The sequence below is a fragment of the Trichechus manatus genome, unplaced genomic scaffold, assembly GCF_000243295.1.
Source record: "Trichechus manatus latirostris isolate Lorelei unplaced genomic scaffold, TriManLat1.0 scaffold00021, whole genome shotgun sequence".
Lineage (NCBI taxonomy): Eukaryota > Metazoa > Chordata > Mammalia > Sirenia > Trichechidae > Trichechus > Trichechus manatus.
Window position 1 is genome coordinate 8,085,301 of NW_004443957.1, and position 11,791 is coordinate 8,097,091.

The window sequence follows — 11,791 nt, forward strand, 5'->3', positions numbered from 1 at the left end:
AATTTATTGATTCTTTATTTTGGGAGCTTGCTGAAGCCATCATGGACTGTCTCTTTATGTGATTTGATATTGACTGTTGTCTCCAAGCCATCAATAATTTATTATAATTTTATTTTATATTTGTTTAGTGTGTCCTAGCTTCTTGTTTGTTTTGATATGCCCAAATAGGCTGCTCGTGTGTGCTAGTTTGATTATTGGCACCTTTGAAGCTCTAACGTCCTGTCACCAGGTAGTTAGTTTTGTAACTATGTGCACACAGGAGTCCGTTAAATTTTCTTATATGGGTTCAGCTCAGGTGTCCAGGCAGTTGGTCACCAAGTGTGTGGTGCAGGCTCTCACCTACAGTCTTAGAGCGACATGGGTGATTGGTGTAGGCACAGGTATCTGGCTGCAATAGGGGGTCATGCACTGACCAAGGCAGGGGCTGACAGCTGCCCCTGAGTGTCTGAAAGGAAAGCATGTCCCTATTCCCTAGAGCGAGTAGGTACGTGAGTTTTGCAGCCAGATTATGAGCACCCTACTCTGTTCCTTGTAAAGACTCGGGAGGACCACTTATTCTTGGACCCCTGTAGCAGGAGACTAGGTGGCATAGGTGGAGCCACCAGTCCTCAAGCCCCTTGGGTGGATCCGTAAAGGTGCCTGCTCAAAGGGCTGGGCTGTGTCAAGGGTCACAAATCTGCCACTTCACAGGTGAAACAGTTGAAGTTAGACTTCAAGTATTTACCCTGTTGTACTGTCATAGTGAGGGCTTATGCTGTTGAGATGGGTCCACACAAGTCTATACAGGGGTGGAAGGCACTCAAAGTCTGTGGACCCCTTATGCCTGTGCCTAGCAAAGGAGCTGTGCTGACCCTGAGTTCCTGGCTTAGGGGAGCCAGTAGCTTATTTGTTCCCTCTCCAAGGCCAGGAGAATAGGTCAGGGTGCCTTTTGGGGTCTACTTCTGGCCCAGGGACTCAGAGACTTCAGAAGTCCAGACTGGTGCAGAGCAGGGAGGGAGGAGGTAAAAGAGAGAGAGGTTTTTCCCCAAATGGGCTTTTTTTTTTTTTTTTAAATCCCCACAAAAGGCCACATGCATGTACTTATCTTTAGCCACTTGGGAGCTGCTTTTCACCAGTTCGGAGTGCCCAAGCAGAATCTCTGCTGCCGGATCTCTCTCGATGTGGAAACTGCCTCCCAAGCGCATGTGTGGAGCTGTTTGCCTGCTTCACTGCATACCTCGGAACCCGTCGGGGCTGAGGAGATGTGGCTGCAGCCGAGTCCGGCCTGGCACTTCTCGCTTCTTCAGAACTGACTCCCTCTCCCGCCGCCACTCAGTTCGATTCCTCCACTTTGCCTTGTTCAGGACTCCTAGAAATTCATATACAATCAAATCACTTGTTTTCCAGGTCTTTGTTATGAGAGGGCTATAAGAAGCCATCTGACTACTCCGCCATCTTGGCCTTGCCTTCTGTATGTGCATTTTCTTGATGGAAAGGCCCATAACTTTTTTTTCAGATTCTCAAAGGGGTCTATGGCCCATAAAAATCCAAGGAACCACTATGGAGGGTGATCTCTGAGGTTCCTTTCATCACAGACTCTAAAGTTCTCACAACCACATTCAGTCCATTGTGCCTGGGCCTTGCTTCCTCCGAGGCCTCCAGCAATGGTGAATAGGCGGGGAGTGGAGTGGGCGGTCTGCTGGATGCACATGTGTTTCTTCCCTCATGGTTGGAGGAAAATGCAGCACTCCGAAGGGCAGTGCTCTTTCTGAGTAATTGGATGAAGATGCTCCTGTTATAATCATTTCCTTTGCTTCTGGTCCAGGCTCCATGAAGTCTCTTTGGCACACGGCTGGCCTGCTCCACATCTCTGTCATCCTTATTTCTGCGTGTTAACTAGGACCACTTTTGGCATCACTTGGAGATAGCTGCAGCCTGAGCCCTAGGCCCATTTCCGGGTGGAAGATGCACCACCTGTGGTATTTCAAGCCCACTATGATATCCTAGGAGCCCTGGTGGCGTAGAAGTTAAGAGCTACAACTGCTAACCAAGAGGTCAGCAGTTTGAATCCACCAGCTGCTCCTTGGAAACCCTATGGGGCAGTTCTCTGTCTTATAGGGTTGCTATTGGAATCAACTCGACAGCAATGGTTTTGGTTTAGTTTTTATTATGACATCCTAGCTTCTAGATGTGCAGAAATGTTTTTTTCCAATTTTCCCTACAAAACCTAATTTTTCTCTGCTGTCTTTAGAACAGGTCAGAACTTCATAAGGAGAGGAAGGTTGGGCTTGGGGAGACTTCCTTGTAAGAATTCAGCTTCACGTATTGGACTAGGCGCACCCAGTCTCTGTGAGGTAACGCTGCAGTTCTCAAACCCCCTCTGCCCCAGCACCTCCAACTCTTTTTGGGGGTGCTGGCTGGGTTGTGACATGTGGTCACAGGCTGTGAAGGAAAAAGCAGAACTGTGCTCCACAGAGTTTTCAATGGCTGGTTTTTCAGAAGCAGATCACCAGGCCTTTCTTCAAAGGCACCTCTGGGGTGTTCAAACCACCAACGATGTGGTTAGTAGTGGAGTGCTTAAGTGTTTGTGCCATCCAGGGACTCTAACACTTAATTTATTCTCAGTATCAGTCTCAAAGAGCTCATGATGTTCTGCTTTTAAACAGATATCCTCTAACATCTTTAATAAAATGCCTTCACTTAATCCTGCTGCCCACTTTGAGCTCTCTATGGACTTGTCTTCTGCTTGTCACTGCCACACTTCTTGATTGTGTGGTCTAATCACCATTCTTTCCTATACTACTGGATGTTTGAAAGTTGCTGGTAATCTTTTACTGTTCAAAGTATTCATCCGTATCTCAAGGCGTCCCTGACTTTTTAGTGAAAAATGACCATCTCTTTTAAAAAGTTTCTCCTCTCAGTAGCATAAGACTGGAAAGAGTGTGGCCTAGATCTCAGAGAGATCTAGGCTGAAATCCCAGCTGACTACCCCTCAGCTGTAACTCTTGACTCTGGACACCTGCTTCATTACACAGTCTCTCCTCTGTGACTCTTAGCTATTGGCCCACTCCAACTCTGTCTGTGACTGGAGTCAAACCCCTTGTTGGAAGACTAGAGGTTTTCTGAACTTCTAGAAGACTTTAGAGACCAAGAAAAGAGACAGGCTGGGTTGCAGGGTTGCAGTTTTGTTCTGGAAGTACCAGTTGTTGTCAGGCCGGCTCTGACTCATGGAGACACCATGTGTGTCAGAACAGAACTGTGCTCCATAGGATTTTCAGTGGCTGATTTTTTGGAGATAGATTGCCAGGCCTTTCTTCTGAGGTGACTCTGGATTAGAAATTCCAACCTTTGACAAGAGCAACTGAGCACATTACCTGTTTGCACAACCCAGTGGTGGGAAAAGCATAAACTTTAGATTCAAACAGACCAGGGTTAAATCCCTGTCTCCTCCACCCAAGCAAAACACATAGACCACATGATACATCTCGTTTCTCCCTATCATTTGCTTTTTCATCTCTCTTTCCTTCCTGATATGTGCTAGCATCAGGCTCTTTTAAGGTTTTATCTCTTTAGGTTTTCTCTTTTGTGATGGCTAAGGAGGTGTGTCAACTTGTCTGGGCCATGAGTCTTAATGGTTTGGCAGTTATGATGTAGTTTGGCAGTTATGTAATGATGTAATCACTTCGATGATGAGATCTGATATGATGTAATCTCCTCCATGATGAGATGTGCTATGAGCAGCCCATCAGTTGAAAAGGAGTTTCCTTGGGAGTATGGCCTGCATCCAATATACATGGACTTTCTGGCAAAGGTCACTGGCTTTTGCTCTCCTCTGGATCCTGTGTTTGGATTGTCATCATCTGAACTCCGGATCTTGGAACTTGATCCAGCAGCCTGACATCTTATCTGCTGATCTTGGTTTTGTCAACCTCCGCAGCCCATGAACCAGCAGCCTGCCATCTGACCTGCTGATCTTGGGTCCATCAGTCCCTGAAGCTATGTGTGTCAGGAGAAGCCTCCAGCCTGATGCCTGACCCATGGACTTGGGAATTTCCAGCCTGTACAACTGCATGAGCCATTTCCTTGATATAAATCTCTTGCTCTCTAAGCTTCACTGGTTTTTCTTCTCTAGAGAACCCAGCCTAAGATATTTGGTACCAAGAGTGGTTTTAGAGAAAAAAAATTGTAAGTTTTCTAAATTGGTTCTCAAGTCTGGTTAGTCTTAAAGGTGTTTATGACTCTGCTTCCAGCAGTAAAGGGTGCATGGCTAATCCATGGTGTGAGGTGGCAATAGAAATACACAAAATGTCACCACCAATAGATCAAGTATCAGTGAGAGGTGAGGCTCTGAGTGATTGCATGTTTGATACTTTTATACAATTTTATCAGAATGAGAAGTATAAGGAAGCTGGTTGGTTGGTCCGACTTTCACTAGACGAAGTGGTGAAAGAAAGATGAGCTCAGGGCTTCAGAGTCAAAGCTTAAGTACCACATAAACGACCTCAAAGTTACCACTTGTGCACTGAAAGAAAGCCTTATTTCTTGTAGTAACAGAGCTGATATAATTTCCTTCATGATGAGATGTGCTATGAGCAGCCAATCAGTTGGAAGGGAGTTTCCTTGGGGGTACAGCCTACATTCAATATATATGGAATTTCTGGCAAAGCTCTTTGGCTTTTGCTCTGGTCTAGATCCTGTGTTCAGATCATTATCATCTGAACTCTGGTTCTTGGGACTTGAGCCAGCAGCCTATCTGACCTGCCAATCTTGGGTTCACCAGCCTCTGCAGCTACATGAACCAGGAGAAGCCTCCAGCCTGAAGCCTGACCCATGGACTTGGGACTTTCAAGCCTCTACAACTGCGTAAGCCATTTCCTTGATATAAATCTCTCTCTCTGTATATATACATATACAAACACTTCGCTGGTTTTGCTTCTCTAGAGAACCTAGCCTAAGACATCTTTTCACACATTTTCTTGTAGAAGCTTGATTTTAATGGATTTATTTGAGTTGATATCTTCCTAATTCAAATCACCAGTTCCACAATCTCACCGAAGATCAACTCCTACATTTCCATTTTCTGTCAGGACATTTTCATTTTGATATTTCATAAATCTGAAAACCAAATCTGTTGCCACTGAATCAATTCCCACTCAGAGCAACCCTATAGGACAGAGTAGAACTGCCTCACTGGTTTCCAAGGCTGTAATCTTTACAGAAGCAGACCACCACATCTTTCTCCTGTGGAACATGTGGTGGGCTCAAACCGCTGACCTTTTGGTTAGCAGCCAAGTGCTTAACCACTGTGCCAGCAGGGCTCCTGATATTCCATAATTACTTCAAATCTCAAGGTGAAACTGACTGGCCTTCCTAGTTTACCCATTTTTTTCAATAGTGTCATTTTTTTCTCTCTCAAAGATTTACATTCTCAGTTATCTTTGTTTCCTCCTTCCTGGTTATGACTTTTCCATTTTCTCTTTCCATAAATCTTTAAATTGGTTTGTCACTTGTACTCAAAAAGGTTGTGGAGACACAAATAAGTTATCCCCTCTCTATGCCTTTTCTACACTTTTGCTCTTTCAAAGACAACATCAGAATTCTTGAGATTATGGAGGGAAAAAATGAAGCACAGATTAGCTATTTATTTTCTGGGCTTCATGCTCATCAGTGAGATATGGGTAGTGTCTGGATATTTAAGATGTGGGAGAGGAAGAGAAAGATATATCAAAAAACAAAATTCTCTATCCTTCTCTTTCTTCCTCTTTGAGAATGATAATTAGAACCGATACACCCTTACTGAATGTCCATAATAAGAAGTCTTGGCCTCCATTCTTTCAACATCTTCAGATGCATAGGTATAAAGAACATCTGGCAGAGTTCTTTCCAAGAAAATGACCTCATTTATCTTGTTGAAAGGCTTATTTTTAGGCTGCACATTTCATTTTCCATTATTTAATAGACACTTTATGTCTTGCAGTTTCCTTCTAAGTGATTTCATGCATGGTGATTATATATATTAGTTCAATTCATACATGTGCCTCAATAAATTTCTATATTTCTTTTAGCACTATGGTAATAAAAAATATATTGAGCAATGTGTGCCTATGGTTTTGCTTTTTTTTAGGGAAAATCTTAGACTGGAAAATAAAGGTCCCATGACTTAGGAGCAGGGCTGAGGGGAGTCTGTGAAGCAGAAGATCCTTTCCCTCACCTTCTAAGTAGGGTTAGATGTGTGTAATGCCAGGGCCCAAATATGTGGACGGTGGGGGGAAATAAAGAGTGGCAAATCTGACCCTATGGCTTTGCTATTTGTATTTTTAAAATATTTGCCAAAGTTTCAGAACCATGGTCCAAGATCATAAACAAATACTTAAGACATTCTCAGAGGGTTGCAATAGACTGAACTCTGTGAAGAATACAGAGGGATCTTGGAAGGAGACAGCAGAATTCAATGCTAAGAGACACTTGTTCAATGTCTAGAAAGTTTGATGGAAAGAAAGTGTGACTTGAGAATATTGAACCCAACCAAAATGCTATTAAATATAAAGGGAACAAGCAGACATTCTCAAACATTTAAGAACTCTCAAGCAAATAGCACCCAAGAACCCTTTAAGGGAGGGGGACTTACTTAAATATGAAGATGAATCAAAATAAAAGACTTAAGGAAAATAATCAGTGAAAGGTATTGAGTACTTACTATACGCAAGGCATTGTTCTAAGCGTTTTTTCACGTATTGATTCATTTAATCCTCACAACAATCTTATGAGGTAGGCACTATTACCATCATACTCAGTTTTTACAAATGAGGAAACCGAGGTTCAGACGGGTTAACCAATTTGTCCTGGGTCACATGAGAAATATGGAAGTACCAGGTTTCTAAATTAGGTGGCTTGGGCTTGAGCCTGTGCTTTTAGCCCCTGATCTATAATACCACCTCAAATGAAATGAAGAAGCCATGTGAACCGATTGATGGTGACCACTGATGCCAATCAGACAAATATTTGTGTAACTATAGATACAGCATGTAAATGTTAATAAACCTTGGCAGAGCAAATAATAATGTATCTACCAAAAATTAGAATGCAGATAAAGGGACATTGGATGGAAATGTAAGAGTGCTAAGATACTCATTTTTCGTAGCAGAGATTTTAATTGATTCTGGTTAAATTTAAACAAAGAATTTAAAAAATTACTCTAACCCCTTAAAGCTTTTCATAATCTTTTTTTTTTTTAACTTAAGAGAAATCTTTTGAGAAATAATATCTCTTGGTGAACCAATATTTATTTGAAGTTTGTTCTTTCACTTCTGTTTCTTTTTCTTTTGTTAAAGTCAATAAAATTAAATTTATCAGACATTTGCTTCCAGTCAGTATAAATTAACAGGAACCAGATTTATCCTCTCACCTGAAACATTTAAAATCTAGATTAAATATTTGAAACAACAGTCTTAAAAACGTTAGATATTAGTTAATGAAGGACATGGATTCCTAAGAGGTAGAAAAAATGCTAAGGAAGCCCCATGATTGTCCCAGCTTACTGTCTGCTTTTCAGGTCATGTCATCGTGAGAGGAAACCTATGTGGAGCCTGGTGGTCTCTCTAAATTAAGAAGATGGAGCTGGAAGTCTAGGGAGGCCAAGGAAACAGGGCTTTGTAGGGCAGAGTACAAGAGAGAAGAGAGTTGCACAGAGTGAGAATCTTGGAGAACTCAGGAAATCTGAGTATTCAGTTGAGCTCTGATCAGTGTATGCATGTGAAAAAAAAAACTTGAGGCTAGGGAAAGAACTATCAGAAAGCATTACAGGGAAAAATCTCCAAAGTTCACATGGGGCAAAGAACAGTACATGTTTTTACCATTCAGAGTGGATTATATAATTCTCAGGGACAGTGTACAGGGTTTTCCCACAATAGTGGGGAAAATTAATCTTAAGTTAAATGCTTCTCTGGCCCACCTAAGAAAGCTTAAAAGCAATACTCAAAAGGATCAAACTGATTTCAGATAACTTAACTGTGTCCCTGAATGAAGTTCAAGAATCTTCTTAGGAATACAAAAATATCTAGCAACCAACATGATAAAATTAATAATGTCTGTAGCTTAATAAAAAATTACTAAGCATGCAGAGAAACAGGAAAACACAGCCCATAATGAGGGGAAAAATCAATTAGTTGAAGCTGACCCAGAACTGACACAAATAATAGAATTAGGAAACAAGGACACAAAAGTTATTATAACTGTATTTCATGCGTTCAACAAGTTAGAGGAAAGATTGAATATGTTAAGTAATGACATGGAAAATTAAAAAAAAAAAGACAAAAATTGAACCTCTAGAGGTGAAAATCACAATGTCTTAGACGAAAAATTCACTGGATGAGATGAACACCAAAGTAGACCTTGAAGAAGAAGTGATTAGTAAATTTGAAGACATAGCAAAATAAACTATCCAAAATGAAACAGAGAGTAAAAAGAATTTAAAAAAGAAAGAAAGAAAAGAAAAAAGACAGCATTTAAGCTATGAAGCAATTTCAAATAGCCTAATAAATGCTTAATTGAGCTTTCATAGCAGAAGGGAAAGTGGAGGACAAAAAATTTGAATGACTGAAAATTTTTCAAATTTAGTGAAAACTATAAACCCTGCGGTCCAAGAAGCTCAATGGACACCAAACACAAGAAACACAAGGAAAACCACAAAGTTGTATAATCAAACTGTTTACTACTAGTAATAAAGAGAAAATCTTAAAAAGAACTCAGTGGAAAAAAAGACACGTTACATATTAAGGAACAAAAACAAAGATGACAACACATTTTTCATCATAATTATTGCAAGTTAGAATACAGTGGAACAACATCTTTAAAGTATTGAGAGAGAAAGTAGCAGTCAATATAGAAATCTATATCCAGTGAAAATGGCTTTCAAAAATGAAGGTAACATAAAGGCTTTTTCAGACATACAAAAATTGAAATAATTTGTTACCAGCTAGCCTGTACTCCAAGAAATGTTAAAACCAACCTTGAAGCAAATGAAAATGACACCTGGATCTGAATCTACACAAAGGAATGAAGCACACTAGTATGGCAATTGCATGGATAAATATAAATATTTTTTCTTATTATTTTAATTTCTTTAAATGGTAACTTACTGTTTAAAACAAAAAAAAAATAATGTTTTGTGGGGTCTATAACATATGTAGAAGTAAATGTATGACAACCATAGCACAAAAGCTAGGAAGGTAGAAATGTAAGCATACTTTTGTAAGATTCTAATATATCATATGAAGTAGTATAATATCACGTGAAAGTAGACTGTGATAAGTAACATATGTATACTATAACCCTAAAGCAGCCACAAAAATAATATAACAAAGTTATAGTTAATAAGTCAACAAAAGAGATAAAATAGAGTAATTAAAAAATACTCCTCTAAATCAAAAGAAAGATGAAATGGAAATTCTTGAGTTGAAAAGTACAATTACTGAAATGAAAAATAAAATAGAAAGGCTCCACAGCAGATTTGAACTAGCAGGAAGAAAGAATAAGCAAACTTGAAGACAGATCAATAGAGATTATGTAATCCAAAGAACAGAGAGAAAAAAGAATGGAGAAAAATAAACAGGATCAGAGAAATGTGGGACACCATTAGGCACACACCATAGGGTCTCTATGAGTTGGAATTGATGGCAATGAGTTTGTTTTGTTTTTAAATTAAGCACACCAATATAAATGTAATAGGTATACCAAAAAGAGAAGAGAGAAAAGAGCAGGGAAAATATTTGAAGAAATAACAGCTGAAAACTTTCTAAACTTGATTTAAAAAATTCTAATCTGTAGCTCAGAAATTCAATAAACTCCAAGTGGGATAAACACAATGAGATTCACAACCAGACAGATCATATAAAAATGCCCAAATCCAAAGACAAATAAAAAAATCTTGAAGTCAGAAAGAGAAAAATGACTCATTATGTACAAGGGAACACCAGTAAGATTAACAGCTGACTTTTCATGAGAAACAATAAATGCCAGAAGGCAGTGGAATGATCTATTCAAAGTATTGAAAGAAAAAAACCATCAACCAGGAATCTTATACCCAGAAGAATTTTCAAGAATTAAGATGAAATAAAGACAATCCAAGAAAAACAAAAACTGATAGAATTTATTGCTAGCACACTCACCTTGCAAGAAATCTAAAGGAAGTTCTTCAGACTGAAAACAAGTAACCCCAGATGGTAATTTGAATCCACATAAATTAACAAAAAGAACTGGTAAAGGCAATTATGCAATTATAAAAGACAGCATAAATGCATATTTCTTCTCTTAACTGATTTAGAAAGCAATTGTATAACATATTATGTATATAATTGTATTTTTGGGCCTATAACATATACAAATGTAATATATTTGAAAATAGCAGCAAAAAGGAAGTAATTGGGACACCAAATGGTAAATAAGAAAGTTAATATAACAAATTCTTGCTTGTCTTTCTTTTCTCAGCTTTTTTAAATAGTTGTCTTAGGTTGGGTTCTCTAGAGAAGCAAAGTCCGTAAAGCATATAAATATGTGTGTGTGTGTATATATATATATATATATGTGTATGTATACATATACACATAGAGAGAGAGATTTGTATCAAGGAAATGGCTCAAGCGGTTGCAGAGGCTGGAACATCCCAAGTCCGTGGGTCAGAATAGAAGCTTCTCCTGATGCACATAGTCACAGGGCCTGGCGAACCCAAGATTGGCAGGTCGGAGAACAGGGATCCTGTTCACAGGATGTGAAGATGGATGAATCCCAAAGATAGGCAGGCAAGACCACAGGTAAGCTGCTACTCAAGTCCCAAGAACCAGAGAACAGATGAACAGGAGCCAGCTGCAGGATCCAGAACAAGCAAGAAGCCCACAAGCCTTGCCAGAATATCCACCCCTATTCAATGCAGGCCACACACCCAAGGAAATTCCCTTTCAACTGATTGGCTACTCACAGCAGATCTCATCATGGAGGTGATCACGTAATATCAAACCTCATCATGGAAGTGATCACACCATCATACGACTATTAAATCACTGAGAATCATGGCCCAGCCAAGTTGGCACACAACCTTAACCATTACAATAGGCATAAAATTACATAAAACAATAATTATAACAATGTATTGTTGATTTGTAACATATATACATTTAATATGTATAACAATAATAGCATAAAGGAGGGAAGAGAGAATAGATCCATAGGAGTAATATTTCTATATCTCACTAGAATTAAATTAGTATAAATTGGAAGTAAAGTATAGTAAGTTAAAATGTATATGGTAGGTCCTAGAGCAACCACCTGCCACTTACCTGTCAGTTTGTCACACTGTGGTGGCTTGTGTGTTGCTGTGCTGCTGGAAGTTATGCCACCAGTATTTCAAATACCGGTGGGGTGACTCATGGTAGACAGGCTTCATCAGTGCTTCCAGACTAAGACAGATTAGGAAGAAGGACCTGTCAGGCTACTTCTGAAAAAATTTGGCAGTGAAAACCTTACTGACAGCAACAAAACATTGTCTGATATAATGCTTGGAGTTGAGCCCCTCAAGTTGGAAGGCACTCAAAATACCAATGGGGAAGAGCTGCCTCCTCAAAGTGGAGTCAGCCTTAATGAAGTGGATGGAGTAAAGCCTTTGGGGCTTTCATTTTCTGATGTGGCACTACTCAAAATGAGAAGAAACCGCTGAAAACATCCATTAGTAATTGGAATGTGGAAGTATGAGTCAAGGAAAATTGGAAATTGTTAAAATGAAATGAAGATCCATATCGTAAGCATTAGTGAGCTGAAATTG